This window comes from Coptis chinensis, chromosome 7, assembly GCF_015680905.1.
Source record: "Coptis chinensis isolate HL-2020 chromosome 7, ASM1568090v1, whole genome shotgun sequence".
Taxonomy (NCBI): Eukaryota; Viridiplantae; Streptophyta; class Magnoliopsida; order Ranunculales; family Ranunculaceae; genus Coptis; species Coptis chinensis.
This window is the reverse complement of record NC_141462.1, coordinates 51071399-51093872: the sequence shown is the minus strand read 5'-3', so window position 1 is coordinate 51093872 and position 22474 is coordinate 51071399. Positions and strand designations below refer to the sequence as shown.

The 22474-nt window shown below is 37.0% G+C and overlaps 1 long non-coding RNA gene across 1 annotated transcript; it reads right to left on the bottom strand.

Moving 5' to 3' along the window:
- Nucleotides 1–21823: 21823 nt before the first annotated feature.
- Nucleotides 21824–22246, bottom strand: LOC147487836 (uncharacterized). Its single transcript, XR_015200709.1, has 3 exons — nt 22186–22246; nt 21994–22086; nt 21824–21900 (listed from the first exon to the last, which is right to left on the bottom strand). It is a non-coding gene; the product is annotated as an uncharacterized LOC147487836 (long non-coding RNA).
- Nucleotides 22247–22474: the final 228 nt, after the last annotated feature.

Below are 22474 nucleotides of genomic sequence, written 5' to 3'. Positions count from 1 at the left end.
ATTCTTTGGAGGAACAAGCTTTATTAGATTTGGGTGCCAGTGTGAATCTTCTACCATATTTCGCCTTCACGAAAGTTGGGCTTGAAGGATCTAAAACCGACCGATGTTACTTTACAAATAAGTGATAGATCGATGAAGATACCTAGAGGACTAATTGAAGACGTCATAGTCAAGATCGAAGACTTCTATTATCCGGTTGATTTCATAGTACTAGACCACGTAACCTACATCCGGTAGGCGATACCAATCATTCTAGGCGCACCATTCTTGGCCAATTGCAAATGCACTCATCAACCGGTCGAAACGGTAATATGACGTTATCCTTTGGTAATATGAAAGTCGAGACCAATGTTTTCCATATGTTACAGCAACCACAGGAGGTGTGTGCTATGAACGAGGTTTGTATGATTGAAGCGTTAGCACAGGATTATCTGACTTATTCATATCCTGCTGATGAGTTATTGAAAGCTCTGACAGACTCAGATTGTGAGGAACTTAGTGTTGAGTCAATCAATGTGATTTTGGATTCATCACCTGTCATGGATGACATCAAGTTCAAAGAAAAGCTTGAATCACCTATGCTTGATGGACCACCTAAAGAGCTTAAGAAGGAGCCACCTAAGCTAGAATTGAAGCCTTTACCGTCTACACTCAAGTATGTTTTCTTGGGAGATTTGGGAACCTACCCAGTAGTCATTGCATCAGATTTAACTGCGGAGCAGGAATCCAGGTTAGTAACACTTTTAAAGGAACACAAGTCAGCTATAGGTTGGACAATTGATGATATCAAGGGGATCAGCCCTATGATAGTTCAACATAGGATTCATCTGGAAGAGGATTCCAAGACTTCTAAGCAACCATAGAGGAGGCTTAATCCGAAAATGAAGGAAGTAGTTAGAGAAGAGGTCGTCAAACTCCTTGATGCCGGCATTATCTACCCTATTTCTGATAGTCAATGGGTTAGTCCAGTTCAAGTTGTGCCAAAGAAGTCCGGAACCACAGTGATCGAGAATGAGAACAATGAGTTGATTCCAACCAGGATTCAGACTAGATGGAGAGTTTGCATCGACATGTGAAGTCAATAGCGATCGAGGAAAGACCATTTTCCATTGCCATTTATCGATCAGATGTTAGAAAGATTAGCTGGACAAGCTTACTACTGCTTTCTTGATGGTTACTCAGGATATTTTCAAATCCATATTAACCCTGAGATGGATTCGTTGCTTGGACCAAAGCCCGCAAAAGAGGATAGAAGGATAGAGCAGAAGAGAGAAAATCGGCTTATGCGTCTGGGACGCATGGATCGAGCGTCCAGACACATTGATTGCATCTAGGGGCGATAGATCGAAAGGCCCGTGATGCATTGATTAAGTCCGGGACGATGGATAATGCGCCCGTGACGCATGAATCGATTAATCAGAGCCAATTCCTTCTCGTTTGAAGACGAAGTCGGACTCTGAAAGAAACCTATTTGTATTAGGAAACAAATGACAGTTTGGAATGCTTCTAGAACTCATTGTAACCCCTATAAATAGAAGACCTAAGTGCCTCATGTAATTTGCCAATTCACTTATATTCTTGTCTCCAGAACTTGAGGCAGAGAGAGATTAATAATAAAAGATCGGTTTTAACTAGCTGAGTCTTAATAAATTAGTCTTTCTAGTCTTATGTTCTTCAACTCTTCTTCTTCTCGTTCTTCGTGTTCTTCCTTCTTTATGGAAGGCTAATCTTCTCCTTCAAGGGAGGAGATGAAGCCGATGCTTAAGGTTTAATGATTCTTCTGGTTCATGGTGTTCTTCAATCAGGTTAGTTCTTTATGTTTTTAGTTATTAGTTCCATTGCCCACACCCAGGGGGATGGAAGTATAGAATAGGGTTTATGTTTTGCAATATTAATATCATGCTAGTGTTCTTTACTTTTCTTCTAGTAGTGTAATTCTTTAGAGTTAGGGAAGTATTCTTTGTGTTGCCTTAGAAGGGGTAGCTCAGGGAGTGGCTGCCTAGGGGAAGTATTCTTTGTGTTTGCCTTAAGTGGTGATTCATTGAATGGCTGCCCTATTAGGAAGTACTCCTTGATGTTGCTCTTGGTAATACATTGAATGGATGCCCGAGTTTACATAAAAGGAAAGAAGATATTAATAGCATAAACATAGGAACAACCTTAAGTAGAGTTAATTGTTAACGATGTTTCATCCATGAGGGCATCGGCACTAGCTCGATTGCCTAATTGTAGTCTACTTGTAAGAACAACCATGAAGTAGAAGGTCATAGATTAAAAGTATTGGTGGATTCTAATCTCTTGAATTCCCTCTCTTATAAATTCTCAACAGTTTAGTTAGTTTAGCTTAGTTTAGCATTAGAATCTACAATCTCTACAATATTAGTTTTTAATCCCTCAAACCCCTTTCCAAATCCTCGTCCCTTCACATAACATACACTTAAAAGTGGAACGATACCCTACTCATCCTTTACTTAGTGAGGGATAATTAGGTTTTGATACGCTTCTCTTTTGTTCAACGACCATACCACATCTAACACACAAAAAGAGGTTGGTCAAATGTCAATGAACTACTTGCTAGTTGTTCTTTATCGGTACGGTCTTTAGTCACCTTTGATGTCAATGATATCTATCAATCCAATATTGTGTGTTATATTTTTATCACCAAACTGGAAGTATATATTTATCTCCGACTAGTAACAAATGCATTAACGGTAGAAGCAAACAAGTAACAACAAAATAAAACCTACCAACTATCCTCTCCAAGCCACAGTTCATGGTATCAGTACAGGTCGATCCTATCAAACCCTAGTGTCTCCTTTTTGTGGCTAATTCTTTCCCATTTTCATTATTTGGAGGCTGGGTCTTTTCCTCCTCCTCTACTTCAGAAAAGTCATTTTTTTTTCACCAATCTGTTCTCTTACAAGATCGCAGCTAAGCTCTGACTTTCATGAATTTGGTTGTGCTATTTCTAGACTTGGCTTTCTATTGTTTTAGTGACACAAAGTTCGGTTGAACAATGAGAGTTTATTGGCTTAGTACAGAATTTATTGTCATGGAATCTGGCTATTGACCACCGTGTAATCACAGTAAGCATTCATTAACTGTCGGACCATATTCTCACTTCTGTGATTTAATCATTATTGTTCAATCATTGTTTATGAAATATATTGATTACTTTCAAATCATCTTGCATGCACGTGGTCTCTTCTTGCTTAGCAACTACATTGACATGCCATATTTTGAAAATAAATCCGTGTCCGATACGTATCCACGTGTCCGTGTCGGACATGGACACATATTGTATGTAATTTACCTCAAATTTTGATATTTTGCCATGTCCGACAATTCGTATCCGTGTTCAGACACACCTACCCGTGTCAATGTAAACTAGCTTAGCAAGACTTTGTTTACTAGTGTTCGTTGAAAGTTGAATTAATTCCTCACATCGAGATGTTTATAGACATTGCCAATTTTCTTTTCCTTTGCTTGCATTCTTTTACTATTGTTTTTACTACTCCTATATATGATATGAAATAATAGACACTTGTTGGTATTAAACTAGTGGTTGACTTTGTAGTTAGCAATTAGAATGCAGTAATCACATGAAAGTGGTGTTTGAATAGGAAGCACGTGAACATATTTTTGTTTCTGATTTTACATGAAGTATATTTTTCAGTTTCATAAATTAGCTTTGTGATCGTAGGTGGGTGGGTATGCATTAAGTGGAGCCTCTGCCCAAAAAGTCCAGTGTGATGAATACTTTATCAACACAACAGTGAGTCATATGTTCATACCCATCAGCATTTTGCTGTTGATTACTTATGCAATTTGGTGTCAGAAAATTTTCTTTTATTGTAGATTTATGTTGGAGGATTAGATCAAAGTGTCAGTCTTGAAGATCTCAAGCAGACATTTTCTCAGTATGGAGAGACTACATCTGTGAGAATTTCGGGTGGGAAAGGATTTAGGTTTGTCGAATTTGCCAACAGGTATGGGGAATTATGTCAGCACGTATAATGAAATGCAAATCGATCACTTGCCTATGGTTTAATTCTTCGTTCATCTAACAAGTGATTTGCCATTTCTTCATTATTCTTGCAGAAGTAATGCTGAGGAGGCATTGTTGAAGCTTCATAGGAGAGTTATTGAAAAACAAACAATTTATCTCTCATGGTGCAAAAATCCAACAAACAACAAGCAGGTACAATTGGTATCCACACACACACAGATACAAGAGAGAGAAGGTAGTAAAATACAAAGTCACAGACACTAGAATGCAAAATGCATCAAATGTTTAAAAGATGATCATGTTAGATTAAGACATCAAGCATTATCTAACTTTTATCTTCCCCCATAAATAAACACCTGCACTCAAATGCTCGTTACTCGAACAGAAACACGCACAGGAACACACACCAAATTTCATAATAATTCACATTCAATTTGCAACTTTGGATAACTATTAGCTAGGTTCATCTACATAAATTAGCTTAATTGTGTCTTCTTCATCTACAGAGATCACAACATAACCATACCATCAACATATATATGGAGGTAGCAAGATGTAAAGAAAAGAGTAAAAGAGAATTTACTTTATGAAGAGATGACGGACGACACTATAAGCAATAGAACCACACAATAAGAGAGAATATAAACAAAAGAAGAAGAGCAAAAAGAGGAAGGGTTGAACAAGTATAAAAATGTTATAGCAGTGACCTTACCAGAAACCGAAAACGTAGACGATGAGGCACCATTGACTGTCAAGCAGCAGTGACCTTACCAGAAACCAGAAACATAGACGATGAGGCACCATTGTCTCTCATCTTGACTTTGAGTCATAGTTCAAAGTCAACAATACAGTTCACTAATTGTAATTCATGATGATTTAACTGTCAACACTTTATATAAGAGCCTGATCGTATTCGGAGAAAAAGATGAGAGCTGACCAGACATTCATCTTATTTGTTGTTGGTGGTTGCCATACACTGGATAAGTCCCATACACTCCACCAGATGTGCTAGAATTTGGAAGTGGGGCCGCATCATACCCATATCCTTCGAAAATCTGACTTCCATAATATGTTCAACTCCAGTGATTTCCATGATTCACCCTCAACTGGAAAACAAACATAAAAGAATCATCGCAAAAACTGATAACAGAGTGAAGATCAGAAATAGTGAAGAAAGCACAGGATGCACTCTGAAAGAAATTAAGTAAAATGTAATGCAAAATTGTTAAAAAAAAACATACTTCCTCAATGTAGAACAAGGAGGATGCGCTAATAAAAGTAGCAGGGACAACGATCCACCTGCAGTCGTCCCAGAGTATGACCGGAAGGGTGAGATGCCAAAGCACTAAAAACCTTGGGGTCAAGCGAGTGTAAGATAGAGGAATCAGGATACCAATGAGCTGTTCACATATAACAATTCCTTCATGAAAACAAGTAAATTTGGATTCCTATAGTGCATTGAGCCTACCATAAGCCAAAGCATAATCAAATCGTATGACTATAATGAAGTGCTTTGCTAGGCCAAAATGGATATACGAAGAGGTCTCACTTTGAATCCTCCAAAGGTAGCATTTGAAGGCTCTATGAAATGAATTCTATGATGCAGCGTGGATGATCTTTTGAGTCAAGAACAATGGCTAAGTCATCTTCTTCAAGAAAATCCTTCAGGTCTTGGGCAATCTCTGCTCCATAAATCACATGGCACTACAAAGAGAACGGTTAACAGACGGAAAGAAACAAAGAAAGAATGCAAATAACACTAGTTGAATATAGTACCTTAAATTTCTTAGTCAGGTCTCTTAGAGATAAAAACCATCGGCTATTCTCCTTCACTTGTCCTTCGATAGCATATGCTGAGAAAGGTAGAGATACGGTCCCAATTTTAGTCTTGAACACACAGCAAAAGTTACCATAATACAAGAGTACAGGACATTATGTACTTAGAGACCTGACGTGCATGGATTTGTGCATGAGCTCATTTTGCAACTCCCGCAAGGATTTCCAACCTTCTTGACATTCTTTAATCTTCAATTTATTATAGAAATCGACACTAATCAAACTCTAGTAGCCTAGGCCACCTTCTGAAGCGACAATTTTGTTCCGTCAAATATGTCAAGACTCTAGATTCGAACCTAAACAAACTTTTTAGACCATGTATATAAAGCTATGAAAAATAATTTAAAAGAAATTTAGAATAAACTGATGAAAAGAAGAATAAAACATACGTCTGGGCAGTTATTAAGAAACTCTAAGCCTCCTTGCAGCAAGTTCCTCATCCTTCTCGAGTTTATTTGTTGCATCTAGCAAAACCGCATTAGCACCAATAGCTTTGGCAACATGAGGAGATTTGGGCACTTGAGGTTAATGACTTTGTTTGCATTACATACAATGCCTATGGCAGAGCACATATACTTGCAATGGAGAAGCTAATTTTGGGAAAGATTGAATGGAGCTTAACAGTCCTAACACCATATATCTTCCTTGTGCGATATATCAAGGCTGTTGTGTCTGATCAGGAGATGGAGAACATGATATTCTTCTTGGCAGTGCTGGCCTTGATGCAGTATGAGTTGATATGGTACTGTTCATCAATGGTAGCTACTTCTGCAGTCTATATTGCACGATGTACCTTGAACAAAAGCACTTTTTAGGATGAAACTCTGTAGCATCACACTGGTTTCTCTGAATCACAGCTTCTCAAGTTCTCTGAAGCCCTTTGATGAATTTTCTCAAGTTCCCTGGGATCATAAATGACCTAGTACTTGGACAACCATCTGCATTTTTCTCAAGTTCTGTCTTCAGTCCTTTCTTTGCCTTTCAGATTCCCTTTTCACGATATCCACCTAACAAAGTGGATGCCCAATCAAAGCATAACCATACCATACCATCAACATATATATAGAGGCAGCAAGATGTAGAGAAAAGAGTAAAAGAGAATTTCTTTATGAAGAGATGACCGACGATACTATAAGCAATAGAACCACACAATAAGAGAGAATATAAACAAAAGAAGAATGTTGTGTAACTTATTGTATGATGGTCCTGGTTTACCAGTGCACTTCATTGCAGTTAAGTATTGGTTACCTGAATGAAGAGATGCTCATTGTTATCAACTTCAGAATGCTCCAAGTATTGTGTGCAGGTGCACACCTCATGTAAGACTAAGATCAGAGGTTAAATCAAAGGAGCTTTAAGTAACTAGTGTGAGCTTGAACCATGCAGTATATGCCACACCTGAAATTGTTTATGTATAAGTAGACCTATCCTTTTGAAGCATATTTATTGAATAAATGGAAATTAGAAGTTTGAACAAAGAAACTGAAGTCTACAAAACCCTACCTGATACCATCAGCCTCTTAGCGAGTATCGTTAGTTCTATGCACACCACAACTTGTCTTTTACTCTCTCTTTCTTTTACTTATTGTAGGCAACTTTCTTAATACGGACAAAAATCTTGAAGTCTGTCCCTCTTAAAATGCTCAGGCTTTAGGAACTCCTTGAGAATGTTATAAAATGCATATATCCAAGTCAATTTCACAATGTATGTGTGGTGGACAGAAAATAAGATGAGGTTTCCGATATCGTTACTCTGTACAAGTGATTTCTCATTTAATCCGAGTCCTTTAGCTGTAGATGGTTAGTTTAGGAATTCTACAAAACTATATTTTGTCTTTGGAACAAAGAATCCCTCAACCAGAAATGGTTGTGAACAACTTTAAAGAGAACTCGATACTTCTCTTTTAAACCGAAGAATCGTTCTACCATAAATGCTCAATGTATTGTACACAAGAAGTGCTTTCTGTGTTGCCTAACTAGAAAGCTTAGTCAGTTAGGTTTCCTATCTGTCATCGTCTCTCTTACCCTTTAAACATCACTCCACCTTCACTACCCAGCATAAATGTTTAATGAAAAAAATGCTGATTGAAGAGAACTTTCATACTCAGATGATGATAATAGGATCAACTAATGAGTTAGTCTGGACGCTTCCAAGCGCACAAAAAAGTAGGTACCTCCCATGTTGCAATGGTGTACGTGGCCTAGAAGATTATTGAAAATATAAGAAGTCTTTGACTCAGTGACTCTTCTTACTTAAACCGTCATTTTCCAACAATAGGTAATCTGAGAACAGAAATACTTGATGTACCTAAGCTAAAAATTCTCATGGACCCAGCACACGCACTTCAAATGCTATCAATATACAGGTCATATCTCATGCAAGGCAAGATCAGAGGTTAAATTGATAGAATTCTAGGCTCTAGTATCAGCTTGAACCATGCAGTATAGGCAACACTTGAAAAGTTATGCATTAGTATACTGCTTCTAATACCAGTCCTTGTGAAGCAAAGAGTAAATTATTAGATTAGGAGGATGCTAGGACTACAACAACATACCTAAGAGGCTGAGACCTCTGCCTATTTGGTAGTATAGTTATGTGTAGGGCTCCATGAAGCTTAAGGGAGTAGAAGCCATATGGGGTGCGGCAAAGTGCTTTTTCAATCTTCCTTCACGCCTGACATAACTTTCTTGCGCTTTTTTGCAGTCTTCCTCCAAGGAAACAAAAGAGAGAAGAAACTTAAATATAAAATGTTGACCTGTTTATTTGATTTTTTATCGTTGCTAGCCTTCTTGGGTGCATCAAAATCACCATCTCCTTCCTACATAAATAAGTGGGGAAAACAACATAATGAATCAAATGAATGAACAAATGTAAATCAGCCAAATACGTCATTAATCTTTCTATGATTCTTTACCACATCACCGACTATGACTAATTCTTTTGGCCATGCCACAAAACTGTGTCATGCATCGTTAATAACGTTCAAGTCACCACTTGGTACTGGTATTGGGAGGGGGAGATCAGGTTTCATTATTAAGTCAATCTGTACTCGTACATTGTGTTCTCCCAAAGGAATGTTGTGAACTTTTTCTTCTGGTCCAGTGACCTTTAGCAACAATGTTGCCTTTGGATCTCAAAGCCAGAGAACACTTAATAACCTATAAGAAACATGGATATGAGTTAGAGCCTATGCATAATCGTGATAAGAATCATATCAATTTAAAGGATAAGTACCTTAGGTGTACTGAATTCATGATTGGTCGGAGTCTTCTTCGATTTTGGGATACCAGCATCTTTCACCTGTAGGTTTAATAAAAATAAATCAATATATGTACACGAAAAGTACTAAGTGCTAAGTGTTAAGAAGATATCGGTGAAAAACATAAAATGTTGATCTATTTCCTTGATTTTTTTATAGTTTCTAGCCTTCTCGAATGCATCAAAATCACCATCTCCTTCCTACATAAATAAGTGGGGAAAACAACATAATAAATGAAATGAATGAACAAGTGTAAATCAACCAAATACGTCATTAATCTTTCTATGATTCTTTACCACATCGCCGACTATGACTAATTCTTTTGGCCATGCCACAAAACTGTGTCATGCATCACTAATAACGCTCAAGTCACCACTTGGTACTGGTATTGGGAGGGGGAGATTATGTTTCATTATTAAGTCAATCTGTACTCGTACATTGTGTTCTCCCAAAGGAATGTTGTGGACTATTTCTTCTGGTCAAGTCTTCTTGAAAAGTAAACCTTTAGCAACAATGTTGCCTTTGGATCTCAAAGCCAGAGAACACTTAATAACCTATAAGAAACATGGATATGAATTGGAGCTTATGTATATATCGTGATAAGAATCATATCAATTTAAAGGATAAGTACCTTGGGTGTGCTGATTTCAAGATTGGGCAACATCTTCCTAAGTGTATCCCCATCTTCTACCTGTATGTTTGACAGATCTAATTAAGTCCCAAAATGAAAAAGAAAGAAATCGAACGCGTGACACACAAGTCATAATAAGATGCATAACTAAGTCGATACCTATTGGTTTATTCTATTATCACTTCTAGCACTATTAGATCCAACATTCTCAAGTGGTGGCGACTTATGCATCTCTTTCTTCCCTAATGCGCTTTCCTTTTCTAGAAACCTCACCCTTTCTTCTGCTTCCATCATTCTTGTTTTTTCTTCATGTAGTTGGGTCTCAAGCTCCTCTCTATTTCTCTTCCAAGTACGTCTAGGAAGTTTAAAGTATGCTATTCGTGTTACAAACCTCCCCTCCCCCTAACTCTACCACTATGCTCCGGGGTTCCTAAAGCCTGAGTAAGTATATCATTCTTTCCTTTAGTTACTAAATTCCTCTCCTTCTCCTTCAGTTTCAATTGAGCTTGCATGATAGAATTATGTTAATACATTTCAGTATTTCTTATATAAAACTAAAAAATAAATTAGCAAAAACTTCAAGAAAACTCACAATTCTTTCTGCAATTTCCATAGTAGCATCATTCACAAATTCACCATTCTTCTTTTGACGAGCCCTTAGCCATTTGACACTCCGATCATCATGTTCCACTGAGGAACCGAACTCTTCTTTCTATTAAACATAAACAAAAAACTGTATTATATTAGAGTATATTCATTGCTACAAACAGTAACATATAATAGGGACCTAGAGTATTGGACAAGAGGTGAGGTGATAAACCTTGGACTTACAGGCACCTAATCGGACATACAGAATTGATTTGATAACGAAATAGTAAATCAATTAATAGCATGATCCTACATGAACCAGACACCTAAACCAGACAGCCACCTAAACTCGTGAAGTCAATTAATAACATAAAATTCCTTCATCAGCTGGATGGCATTAAAAGGAGGGCTCAAGATGTTGCAGAAACTAAAAGAGTCGAAAAAAGTAGCAACTGATGTTTGTGTGTTGTGTTGGCGGGAAATTGAAACTGTAGATCATCTCTTTCATACATGTATAGTTGCGCAAACAGTATGGAGTAAACTGCTTCAGAAGATAGGCTTCAACAGGCCCATGGCCTATACGTGGAAAGAAGAGCTACAATGGGTTGAAAAAATTACACTAGGTAAAGGCTGCATACAAGATAGTCGCAGGCTTACATGGAATGCTTTTGTATACTGGATATGGAAAACGCGAAATGACAAGATTTTTCAGAATAAGCAAGTTAACATAGACCAGTTAGTAAACTCAGTGATCGGAGATGTAAGAAGACGACTGCTGGCTCTTAACATAAGAATGGAGCAAGGACCGGAAGCACATAACTTCATGGAAATGTGGAAGATAGAGGCTAGAGTAAAATAGAAAAAGTATGAGTACTATAAGTGGATGAGAGCAGAGAAGGAGATACATAATCTTAATACTGATGGGACTCTACAAGGAACAGAGGGAGGATGGGCAGCAGTACTATTTAATAATAGAGGAGAAGTACTTGCAACAAGCCAAGGCAAGTCAAACATGCAGACTATTGCTTTGATATAGCTATAGGTCATAGGGGACCTCGCTTACCGACCAAAAAAGAAAAAAAAAATAATAACAAATAATTTAGAAAACTAAATGATTACCATCTCTTCTTCGAGACCAACATAGCCTGATCTATTGAGTCGGTGGTTATACGCATTCTTCTTTCTCCTCTCAGATTGCAACTTGCTATACTCCTTTGAATTCAAAAAGAAAACAATAACTAAGTCTAGTAGGGGATGAACATACATAACTAACTACCACTATGCAATTTGAATTTCATTCATCCCGAGTTTAAACAATTACTATACATACCTAAAACTCATCCGTCAATCTTGACTTCACAAATTGTTCCCAGTCATTTCGACGAATAAAATCATAAATTTTTGGTGGTTTCTCAAGTAGGCTGCAGTCATTTATGTAAGGAGTAATATATTTCCTAGTCAAATTGGTCTTGAAAGTCTTCCATCTTTCCCCAATGGATGATATGACTTTATCCATGTAATTTGGATCAATAGCAAATATTTGCTAGACATAAAAAAGCATGTAAAACATCATTTTTAGGAAGAATAGCAAAAAACAAATTGTTCATAATATAAAGTACAAAGAATTATACGATTACATACCTGCATTGCTTCCCATAAATCATCTCTCAAAGGTTCTGGTAAATCATGCCAAGTTTCAAATTCACTCAATGGTACCTTGGACCTTGCCAATACACCTTCCATACTAGAAAGTTTTCTCCGTACTACCCGATTATTTGGCCTTCCTTTTTTATCATAGACAACTCTGATTTTATTTCCATCCCATTTCTTGTTAAGCTCGATCATTATTGTCATTCCTCTTTTCGTGTTTCCCTTTTTTGAATTTTCGGTTGCATTGTTCCATTTTTGGTTGTCATTTGATTGGCCATCTTCTTCTGTACCCATGATAACCTACATGGCAAAAATAAAAATGCACAACACATGTTAAATCTATGTAGAAATTTTAGTGTATGACAGATTAACGGTCAATTTTCTAATTTCGGAAGAAAATGGACATTGAATCAACAATCTAAACAAAAATATAGGAAACTAATGCATCCCATAAGCATTTACAACAGCAAAGGCAAAAAAGTGCAAAATAAAAAAATAAAAAACCATCATCAGAATTATGACCAAGCAATGACATGAAAATAACAAGATAAACAAGACAATAGAATATAAACAAAGGCCTGAAAGCTTCATTAGTTTTATTCGGATAATCTCAAGATTCTCCTAAATACGAAAATTCAAGCTACACTATTAGAACTAATAGAAAAGAAAAATAAAAAAAAGATACAATAATCAAATAAATAGAGCTAAAATGTTTCATTTATGGGCTTTTCTTTTCTTTGAAGGCTTGTGAGCAATCCAGATCCCCTCACATTCTTCACGTGCATACATTGATTGTTCATCGTCATTCACATCCAGAGATTCCATATTTGGAAATACTTCGTTGCGAATGTTATCTCCAATACCATCATCAATGAAGCCATCATCTTCATTCTCATTCTCATTATCATGATCATAATATCTCTAAGGAGTTGCTAGGGCGACTAACCATTTAGGATCAATCTGATCCGGTACATAGAAAATTTGCTTCACTTGATAGGCAAAGACGAAAGAATCAGATTTGTACCCAATTCTACCAAGATCAACCAGTATAAAACCCAAGTCATCTACCTTGATACCATTCCGATTCTCCCAATCACACTTGAATATTGGGAGTTTGAAGTAAGTGTAATCAAGCAACCATACTACTAAAAGAAGGGCTTTTTGTGTCACTTTTTAAAGTGACACAAGAAGTCACTTGTGTCACTTTTGAAACTAATTATGGAGTGACCTATAAGCCCCCGACATATAAAGTTCTACCAAAAGTGACACAAAAGCCTTACTAAATGTGTCACTTTTTGTTAATAAAAGTGACACTTAAGAATAACCTCTTGTGTCACTTTTAAGAAAGAGTGTCACAGTGCTTATCAAAAGTGACACTAGTTGTATCCGTTTAGAACTAGAGTGAGACATAATTTCGTTAAAAATGACACATTAAGTATACTAGTTGTGTCACTTTTGGACAAGAGTGAGACATAAGTACGTCAAAAGTGACACATTAAATATACTAGTTGTGTCACTTTTGGACTAGAGAGAGACATAGAATGTCGTCAAAAGTGACACATTAAGTATACTAGTTGTGTCACTTTTGGACCAGAGTGAGACATAAGTACGCCAAAAAGTAACACATTAAGTATACTAGTTGTGTCACTTTTTAGACCGAGTGAGACATAAGTACGCCAAAAGTGACACATTAAATATACTAGTTGTGTCACTTTTTTTGGACCAGAGAGAGACATAAAATCGTCCAAAAGTGACACATTAAGTATACTAGTTGTGTCACTTTTGGACCAGAGAGACATAAGTACGTCAAAAGTGACACATTAAGTATACTAGTTGTGTCACTTTGGACCACCAGTGAGACATAAGTACGTCAAAAGTGACACATTAAGTATACTAGTTGTGGTCACTTTTGGACCGTGAGCGAGACACAAAAGTACGTCAAAAGTGACACAAAAAAGCCCTTTACTTCTTGTGTCACTTTTGGGAATCAACTCCATATAACTCATATGAAAAAGAAAGCGACACATAAGAGTGGTCAATTGTGTCACTTTGAATATATATTATGTCACTTTTTTCAAAAGTGAGACAAATGAAAATAATTTTTTTTAAAAACATTTTCTCATTTTAGTATTCGATCGTATTCATTTCTCAACCTGCATCCTATACGTCATAACCAAAATCCCATTAACCTGCTTTATGACATAAACAACATCCACATACATTTATCAAAACATCACAACCAAAATCACTTTAACCTGCTTTATGATATGGAAACAACATCCACTCGAGAAGAAAGAAACAACATTCAAAACAATTAACTTCTATTGATTTCATCGATCAAACCAAGTATTTTTTCATCTAGTTTGACTCCCAACAAAATAAGTCATTCCAATACCAAAAGAATCATAATTAAAAAAAAAAAAAAAAAAAAAAACATAACGCCAATACTATTCTAGCAATATCTTAGCTTGTTGTGCGACTTCCAACACCAAAACCTAGCTGCCATCTATTCATCTCATTAATCGATCCATGACACTGATCATATCATGAAGTCGCCATTCCACTATGACTAGTATATAAAATTAAAAAACAAGTGAATCAAGAAGGGTATATTATACAAGTAAGAAAAAAAAAAAAAAATAAGAAAAGTATATATACATAAACAAAGGGAAAATATGGAAACCCACTTACCCAAATTAGCTACTCGATAAATTGTTGGATAAAGTCGATGAATTCAAGACGGTTCATCTATTTCATTGGTGTAACTCTTCTTGCTAGAGAACTCCAATACCTGCTTCGACGAAAAAATATATTATAAATATTATGAAAATAAATGATGCAGGCAATGCATTGCCTACCATATTTACAAATGCACCAATTTATAAGCTAGCTAAGACTATATGAAAAATAATGCTACTTTGTAGTCACCTTCTTTTTATCGGTGGACCAGATCCTCTACTAAATCTCACATATAGCTTAATACATAATATCCGCATACAATCCCTCCTTGTTGTTGTGGGCACTATACATAATTAATACTTGCATTAACACATACACAAATTGAAAGATACTTTGTATTGTATTCCAAAGAAACTAAGCTTACCGTCACATAGTTCCAATTTGGATTTGATTCATCTTTCTTTTCCTTTGGACATATTTGATGTCTTGATCGCGACTGAAAATGAAAATGCATTTGTTTCATTCTCATTATTTTCAAGATAGAATCAAATATACAATGAAAAATACAATAAATAAAGACTAAACTCACGTGTTTACTAATAATTTAAAAGTCGATCCCGGCGCCCACGAAAAATCTTTTAAAGAATCCAACCAAGACACTTCCATTGATGGTATGTCAAGAACCATTAAGACCCAATGCCCCCTACATGACCAGTTATGTGGATACAAATTCAATTAAGTACTTTTAATTATATAACCAATCGAAAAAAAATAAATAAAAATAAAAATAAAAATAAAATAATTTTAATTATATGAAAATAATGTATATGTACTACAAATGTATAAACACAGCTACCCCTCAGTTTGAAAGGAATTAAAAGCACACGATCACCGTGTTCTTTAGCCAACTTCAAATATATCGAGCCTTCTCATCATCTTTTGTATAAATAGTAAAACTTTCTCGGGTTACCAAATGCATACTTTGCTCGAAAGCAATTCCAAAAGTCGCATATAAATATCTACAACATATATATACATTCCCTGTTAAGTCGTCGCATATGAAAAAGTTAAATTATAACTAACACAAATAAGTTCACCAAATTATTCATACCTCATGTAGGAGATAATGCAGCTACCATTTAACATTCTCTTCTCACACACATCCATCAACTCATCTTTTGAAACTCGTACTTCCTCCATCTCATCATGGAAAAGAGTTCCAACCATTGGAACTTCTATAAAAGCGTTTTCTTTCACTATTTTGTCGACACAATCCCACAAACTTTCTGATCTTATATTGAATACGCCCTGCTGAAGTGGAATACGCTTCTCTACCTAACAAAAAGTTGATGAACAAAATTGATGTTTATATAACAAAATTAAATAAATTACCATACAAATATCCATATCCTTATACTACCTCGTCACTTTTAAGTATCACAAGTTCCTTAGGCCATGCCACAAACGAAGTTTATCGCATCTTTAACAAATACATGTTCATCGCGCCGCTTTGAACCGAGAAAGGCATCACCACACAATGCTTTATTTATTGAGACCTTCATATATGACTCTCCCAAAGGCATGTTGTGAACAAAAGATCCTCCTCGCCCCTTCCTTGCTAAAACACGACCTTCGGCAACAATGTTGTCTTTAGATCCCAATGCCAATCTACAATCTTGGTCCTATAACAAATAAGCAAAACAAAGACAGATTATCTAGTAACAAATTTGACACAAACATTTAATCAACCTTTTTAATTAAGAAAATATTTTTTTTTTACCTTCCCATCTTTAGCTTTAAGTTTTTCGAATCCACAATGCTCTTTCCGTTGTCTATTTTGACTATACGACAAAGTGTACATCAAGTTAGTATATGTGAAGCACTTGGAATAAAAGAATGAAAAAAAAACTACGATCATTCCCCATTTACTCCTATAACAAATAAGCAAAACAAAAACAACATTATCTAGTAACAAATTTGACACAAACATTTAATCAACCTTTTTAATTAAGAAAATATTTTTTTTACCTTCCCATCTTTAGCTTTAAGTTTTTCGGAATCCACAATGCTCTTTCCGTTGTCTATTTTGACTATATGACCTAAGTGTACATCAAGTTAGTATATGTGAAGCACTTGGAATAAAGGAATGAAAAAAGCTACGTATCATTCCCTGCATTTATTATACCACAATGAATATAACATGGTTAAGGCAACTATAGAATGAGCTTACCTGTACATTTTTCGACTTAAGTTTTACTGAAGTCACACCTTTTTTTTGTTGACCACCATCTTTTCTCTATACATTAAATATGAGTTTAGTTAAAGAGAACACTTGAAATATGTAGAAAATCAAAAATACAAATTTAAAGCCAAAAAACTTACCTGCTTAGACTTGCCAATCACCTTATGCCTATTATCACTTTTGGCACTATTGATTCCACATTTTCTAATGGCAACGAAGTTGACGAAGTTTTGGTCCTTGCTTGAGCAACTCGGCGCTCAACAGCTTCGTCGTTGGTGAATTAGTCTCACCTTGTTCTTTAAGCACATGTAGCACCAAAATTTTTCACTTCGCTTTGAGCTTCTTTCTTTTCAACTTCACTTCCAAATCCTCGTGATATTTCTTTGATCTTTTATTAGGAAGATTGAAGTACATAGTGGGAGTCGATATTGTCCACCATTCTCTAACTCGACCACTAGGCTCGAGTTCCCAATGCCATAGTAAGTATGTCATTCTTTCCTTCATTTGCCAAAACCCCCTCTACCTTTATTTTTCAGCTCCTCCTGCAAAAATAGATATAAAATTCAAAATCAACGAATGAGCGACCACAGGTTGTTCTAAGAAGAGACGAAGACGGCGGATTTTCAAGATTGTCATTCTATTTCTGCAAGAGTAGTATATCGTTAAAAACCATCATAGAAAACTTAGTCAATGTGTAGGAGATAATATCGATATGTAAATAATTAAGCTAATTTATGATCGGATTATTCTTATCTTTCTTCAGACAGAGAAGATGAGTAGATACCGATATATTGGAATTGCAGATCTTGCCAACACCTCAACTTCAGTTGGCGAGATACGTGTCAAGCGTGTGGTGACTCGAGATCTGGTGAAAGTTATGGTTCAATTGGATTGTGTACCATATCTTCATAACTCGATTGGTGGCTCCACTGTTTGTTTCCACCTGCCTCAAGGCTTCCTCAGCTCTGGCTCAAGTAAAACCCATCTCAACTATAGTAGCAATAGTTGCTTCATCCGAGGTGGAGCCATGAGGCGCCAGATGCGCCACAATAACACCATGTCGCCTTTGCTTTACATCTACCACACCGTAGTATATATGAGTAACAAGGGAGACCATGGAGGTAATGAAAGCAGGGCTGCAAGTGGAAACATGTGATGGTTCCATATGGGAAGGACAACATCCAAAACCCGAGATCCAACATACGGACAAACACTTCAGATCCCTAGGAACGGAAACAACTCAATCGACAATCCAGCTGCAGCAGGTTAAACAAGCAACCGAGCCCTCGAGATGAAGAGCTTGGTGACAAGAGTAAAGTGGACTGCTAAATCCCTTTAACAAGAGTCACGCAGGCAAGTGTCATCCACAACCTTCCCAAGATATCTACATTTCAAAATGACAAATGATATTTCTAGGGAAGCAGATGAAGAATGTCCGTAAAGCTTAGAGAATCATGAAAGATTTTAGACGTATAACTAGCAAGGCTCTTAGATGCGAGAACTTAATGAACTAGAGTCAATCCTCGCGACGGTTTGGATCTTTAAATCCCTTTAACAAGAGTCACAGAGAAAGAGCGATTGCAAAAGCAACCTTACTTAGACTTTCCATGATAATAACATCGACTTTTATTTTTGGTGTCTTGGACGAAGCATAATCAAGAACATTCACTGAACTTTCTGCATCAATGCCGAAAGCCTCTATTTGTCGACCGATCCTTCCACCCCGTCCGTGTCAACCCATGTCTACCATGACGGTTTGCAACTTCACCGTAACGAACCGATCGAAATACCGATAAGATTTCCTCCTCCGCGACTCCATTGGATTGGGAATTGTTACGTGTTGAGAGTGGATTCATGTATCTTACCATTGGTACAACGCTTGCATCATCACCATTTCCAGAAATGACGATAAAGTAGCATTCTTTGTTATAACTTCTCTATCTTCCATCTTCCCTTCCACCTTGAATCATCGGCTAAAGATATTTGCCATATTATTTCCTCGTAAGCAATGCCAAAATCCTTCAACACATCAGATCCGGGGACCCCAATTCAGATACCATACCGCTAGAACCTTTCAACACAAAGTTGGACAGAAAGACCTTCAAGACAGAAAAGAATTCTCGATGACCTCCATTTGCTTTCCGTAATCAAGCTTAGCTAGATGAATCCCACTCACCAAAATTAAAGTTTCATTTGTTGCCTTCGACGTTCCCTCAAAAATGTGCATAATGTTCGAAAGAGTAGTAGAATATTGAGGCAAAAGTTCCCGAAAGCAACATATATACTCTGCCTAACCTGAAAATGTAAGCGCATTAGTGGCAAGGTGAACAACTGCAGCGGTAACGGCTTCAATCCCTTTCTTATCAATAAGTATACGGCATGTGTCAAGATTCAAGAATCGTTTCAAGAAGACGGGCCCCATTATTTATGCATTCGGGAAGGAAAGACTCAATATTTGCTAAAGAACCATCGAGATGCTTCAGTTATTTGTTCCGGGTTTCCATCTTTAAAAATTCCCCATCATCACCGGTTGAAACCGTAATACTTTCTTCTCAGATCGGTTTCCATTGGAACAAAAATGAACAACCTATTGATTCGGTGGCCAAGGAAGGAGCTTCAACCCCATGACCAATCTTTGAAATGGTAAACAATATCTCCATTAACATATCCACTCCGGGACCACGAATGAAGAAGCATGACGCATTAGTTCATCTAATCCAGAGACAATGATCCCGAGCATCCCTCGAAAGAGGCCGTACATACGCCCCGAAGTAAATATTCTTACAAAGGACCTCAAAGCATTGCAATCCTTAACGGCTTGCGGCCTTTGTTATTCAAGCACAATGCATCCAAGACCGTGGTATGCATGCAACAGCAAATCCAAGCAGAGCAAATAACACCACCCATTACAGCCTCCGAAAGCGGATGGCAAATCACAAAGATCTAAGACAGAAAACAAGTAGGATCTCATGAATGAGATCACTCATGACAGCTTGCTGCAAGTGAGAATACCCCACCACCAAAATCTTTTGCTCTTCCTCAAGATGATACAAAGGCAATGAGGCAATAAACTTTCGCTAAACACTATAAGCGAGCCGAGCTCCCAGGGCATAAGTTCCAAGTGAAATAGCACATAACAAAGCTTTCATTAGTAACTGCACGGTGGTATGCAACCAATCCATCGAATAAATAGGTCAGCTGTTATCCAAATTCGCCGGCCTCAACATCGACAACTTGTTTTCCCTTACCAAAACTATGAGAGTCTTCACCCCGCTTTCATCGGAGCCACTTTCAATATAACAAACTTCGTCTTGAGACAAGCAATAGTGTTGTCTAACCCCCAAGTCTCGAACGGTCGCGGCTGCCGGGTTGCTATAATCCATAAATGCCTCATGAACATGAACTGCAAGCACCAACCAAATGTAAATGTTGGGGTTCCGTGTCTTTAAGAAGAGGAAGAAGAGTAGGTATTAATCCCTTCTTCACGCAATACCGAAAGCAAACCGTAAAAGGATGAAACCAAAACAGTGACTAGCTTACGGAGAGCCTCAAAGAAAACAACAATAACATTTTGAGTAATCACCGCTGATGGAATCGATAGTCTTCGCATGAAACTTGGTAGAATGCCACGGTGCCCACCGGATGTGATAGCAAATAACACCGCCGCTTTGGCGTGATCTATCTTGGCAAAGGGCAACCAATGCTAGAGTAGACAATTGATCTTTTTGGGAACCATATCTTCATAACTCGATTAGTACCATATGATTACCTATAGCGGTATTATAATGTAACCGGGCGAAATTTTATCTAATAATCAACGTGTCTTTGTGCATCAAAGGTCTCGTGGTACGCAATTCCTCTCCATTTTAAGCTTATAAACAAAACTTCAAGATAAAGTTTCAAACAAAGGTAAAACAAGCCAACTGCTCACTATAAATATTTCAATTTAGATTTATAACCTAAACTGCGATATGGAAAATGGTGCTAATTATTATAATATCTGAACTTATCACGGATGACAATCTATTATCAATTCAACATGTCACCCCTCCGTATGATATGGATGATCTCTAACAACATGCACACACTCTCCATTTCTGGGATTCGGATCCTCAATGATGCATCCTCCTCGAACCAAGATAAACCATTTTACCATCGTGGGTAAAATCACCACACGCGATGTTGTTACTATGACCAGAAAACATATTCAAAAAGACATTCTTGTCTCCATTCCACATCCATGCTGTGGAATCCTCTGAACCAGCTAAGACCACATATCCTCTTGGATGCCACCTAACCCACTCAATACCCCCTCCGGACCTTCAAGTGTACACTTGAAACCACCCTGAAGTGATGTCCCACACTTGAATAAGTCCATCAAACCCTCCAGAAGCGAGGAGCTTCCCGTCAGAACTAAAGATAGTTGCTTGCTTTGGCTTACTCAATAGGGGATACCCTGATCTTTATTTTCGGGTATGCGTCGAGGAAGCGAAAGATCACTCCACTTAAAAGGAGAGGAAGCTTTCAAGAAAGGAAGCCTTGGAGGGATAAGCAGCGAAGTCAAAGGTAGCAAGCAAAGGCTGTGAAAAGCCATGCCCGTAGAAGCTTTGAAAACTATCTCTCAAAAGGGGTTTGGAACCGAACCCTGATGGAAAGGTGCCTAGAAGTGCCTACTACTAGACTACATTCAATCTCAGGTCGGAGCGTTCATCGTTATGCTTGCTAGTTCAAAAAAAAAAAATCATAAATCGAAGCTAGATCAAGCTAGATAGGGAACCACATCATCTAGATCAAGACAAAAATACATCAATATATCAAGCTAGGTATCCTACACAATATCAAATATGCTTCAAAAAACACACATACAATGATGAGCTTGATACTTACAATCTTTTGAACTACCTCCTTTGTGGCATCATCAAAGATATTCACCACTTTTGTCTTGTCGAGCTAAACGCCACAAAAGAGATCTATCATCTTCATCAATAGGTATCCCAACTTCTATCTATTATCAATTACAAATAACCAAACCAACCAAGTAATATTAGATTACCTACGTTTGTTTTATCTAACAAACTTAAATATAATATCTACTTACCATCTTATCGACAAGGCCATCATAACCTAATTTGCTTAGTCGATGGTTATACTTGTTCAAGTTTCTTCTTTCCAATTGAATCTTGCTTAGTTCCTAACAGCCCAAATGAAAATAGTATATTAGTTTATCACACCTTAACAAAATTATAAATTTATTAGAAATGAAAATTCAAAGGAAATGACAGATATATACCTGGAACTCTTCCGATAACCTTATTTTTACAAATTTCTCCCAATCTTGCTTCTTAACATTCGATAGATTTTGGTGGATTCATTAGATCGGGTCATCTATGTAAGGTATGACAAAATATTTTGTGCAATAATTCTTAAATTTCCGCCATATCTTACCACATTGCTGCAATCCTTTTTTCTTAAACTTAGGATCTGCCTCAAATTTTTCCTACAATAACCAAGGCAGAGATGAGTCTACACTTCTATAAAGACAATAATAATAATTCAAAATCAGTATAATAGGTAAAACA